Raw genomic sequence first — 2,900 nt, 5'->3', positions numbered from 1 at the left:
AATTTTGGAAAACTTTGATCCTCACAGCTATAAAATAATATATTGTGCTTGGCTTCCCTAACCAACAAAAGGGGGGTTCCCATGTCTGATGGTTAAGAGTGTGGTTCTGATCACACAAACATGTTAGACTGAACCCCTTTAAGTAGCTAATATAAATACTTAGTAACTTTTAATTTATAAAGAATGGTAATGCATACATATTAAAGTATATACATTACATAGCACATATGTTATACATACAGATAAATCTATACTCATGTGTGACATTCGGTCCTCTACTGTGTTGTTGTGTACTTGCAGCATTTGTATCATTTCTGTTTCTATCTTTGAAAAGTTAAAATAGATTCATGAAGAGAAATCCTTATGCAGCTGGAAACAGGTCTAAAAATCTAGAACTGTAAGACTAATGAGTGCCTTTAATTAGGAAACATAAGTAAAGTCCTCAGCCCTGTACCCAAATAACACCAAAATGTTCAGCATTATTATGAAGGAGAGTTCGTGGACTACTCTGGTTCTGGACATATTCAGGCATGGAGTGGCTTTCCCTGGCCACCCATTTATAGGCTGTTCACAAGTTTACAGTATGTCAATGGGTACCAAAAGAAAGACAGGAGCAGTGGGATAACGCTCCAAAAATACTGAGTCAGCACTGGAGTCTCACGTTACTTTAGGCAGAAACAACTGATACCAGTCTTCCGGACTCATCCTCTGTTTCTGCCACAGTGAGTTAGTGTGGTATGGCTCTGGCCTGGTGGAGGAATTATCCCTTCATGCCCGTCACCATATAAACTCACAGATGTGGGAAAATTACTTTTCTTGCTCACTTCTGTGCCTAGACCTTAGTAAAGGTCTCAACACACACTCAATGTTCAATAAATAATGATGAATGAAAGAATGAATGTTCGCTTTCTTCTGTGTTATGAAGACTTGCTGGTAGTTTTTCTAAAACCAGACTGGAATAGAGCAAAGATGAGAAATTAATAAGAGTGTATTTGAAACATAGTTTACCCAGAGAATTACAGTGTGAGACGTAATGAACCTGGGCATCCTTTCCAGGTGGCTGAGAGTCCCAAACCTCCTTCCTCCCCAGCAGACAGACAGCAGCATGGGGCCCGAGAACCAGAGCAGCGTGCCTGAGTTCCTCCTCCTGGGGCTCCCCATGCGCCCAGGGCAGCAGCGCGGGTTCTTCACCCTGTTCCTGGGCATGTACCTGACCACGGTGCTGGGCAACCTGCTCATCATCCTGCTCATCAGGCTGGACTCCCGCCTGCACACGCCCATGTACTTCTTCCTCAGCCACTTGGCCTTCTCTGACATTTCTCTGTCATCCGTCACTGTCCCGAAGATGCTCACGAACATGGAGACTCGGCGATAATCCATCCCCTATGTGAGATGCATTGCTCAGATGTATTTTTTCATGTTTTTTCCTGGTGTTGACAATTCCTTCTCCAGTGATGGCATATGACAGGTATGTGGCCATCTGTCACCCTCTACGCTATACCACCATCATGAGGGAGGAGCTGTGTGTGCAGCTGGTGGCTGGTACCTGGATTTTGTCCTGTGTCAATGCCCTGTTGCACACCCTCCTCTTGGTCTGGCTCTCATTCTGTGACAACACCATCAGCCACTTCTTCTGTGAACTTACTGTGCTCCTGAGGCTGAGCTGCTCTGACATCTCCCTCAATGAGCTGGTTATCTTTGCTGAGGGAAGAATGCTTTTCTTCCTGACTTTGGGTGTTATTTTGGGCTCATATGTCCAAATAGGGACCATCATCCTGAGGGTCCCGTCCACTGAGAGATTTTTTAAAGCCTTTTCAACCTATGGCTCCCATCTCTTCGTGGTGTCCTTATACTATGGGACACTTGCAGGTTTTTATTTTTTCTCCCCCTCATGGGATTCCAAGGACATCACTGCTTCGGTCATGTACACGGTAGTTACCCCCATGCTGAACCCCCTTCATCTACAGCCTGAGAAACAGAGACATCAAACAGGCCTTGGAAACGTGTGTCAACAGGGTTAACTTCTTTAAGTGGCAATCACTACATCCTCTTATTGCAGTCAGGAACAAGTGAGATATAGCTCCTAAAATGATTGTATTGTTGCCATCTCTATATAACTTTACTAAATATGCACTCTGTTGGCATGTATGTGTTGTTAATATGTTAATGAGATCATATTTTTGCACCTGGATCTTTAATACTTATTTATTCCTGATTTATATATTTTTCTTGTTCAGCATCTCTTTCAAGATGTATGCAAAATATTATGCAAAACATTACACAATTGTATATGCAGATTTATCTTTTTTTCCTTTGAGATATGTCAGGTTTGGTGTATATTGTGAGGATACTCTGATTTAGCATCATGATATGCTCCCAATGAAACCTGCTTTTTTTTAGAAAGCTTCTTCAATATGTGCTGCTGAGAAAATTGAAAAGCCACATTCAAATGAAAGAAACTTGACTACAATCTGTCTCCTTGCCAAAAAATTAATTCAAAATGGATCGATGTCCTAAATATAAGATTCAAAAGAATAAATTACATAGAAGAAAGCATAAGTACTAAGCTCAGGGACCTTGACCATAGAGAACAATTTATGATTTTGATCTCAAAGGCAAGGGAAATAAAGGCAAAAATAAATGAGTGAAAGTATATCAAACTACAGAGCTTCTGCACAGCAAAAGAAATGGGCAATAAAACAAATAGGCAGCCGACTAGATGGGAAATGATATTTGAAATAAACAGCTCTGATACAGAGTTAATATCCAAAAGATATCAAGAACTCACAATGCTCAGCAACAAACAAGCAAACAATTCATTTAAAAACTGGGGAGAGGACCTGAACAGACACTTCTCCCAAGAGGATGTACAAGAGGCCCACAGGTATATGAAAGATGCT

General features: G+C 41.3%; 1 pseudogene; it reads left to right on the top strand.

The window, feature by feature from the left end:
- The first annotated feature begins 1,105 nt into the window (after positions 1-1,105).
- LOC136391203 (olfactory receptor 1J4-like) lies at positions 1,106-2,073 on the top strand (annotated as a pseudogene).
- The last annotated feature ends 827 nt before the right edge of the window (positions 2,074-2,900 follow it).

Source organism: Saccopteryx leptura, chromosome 2, assembly GCF_036850995.1.
Source record: "Saccopteryx leptura isolate mSacLep1 chromosome 2, mSacLep1_pri_phased_curated, whole genome shotgun sequence".
Taxonomy (NCBI): Eukaryota; Metazoa; Chordata; class Mammalia; order Chiroptera; family Emballonuridae; genus Saccopteryx; species Saccopteryx leptura.
This window is presented reverse-complemented; position numbering and strand designations above follow the sequence as displayed.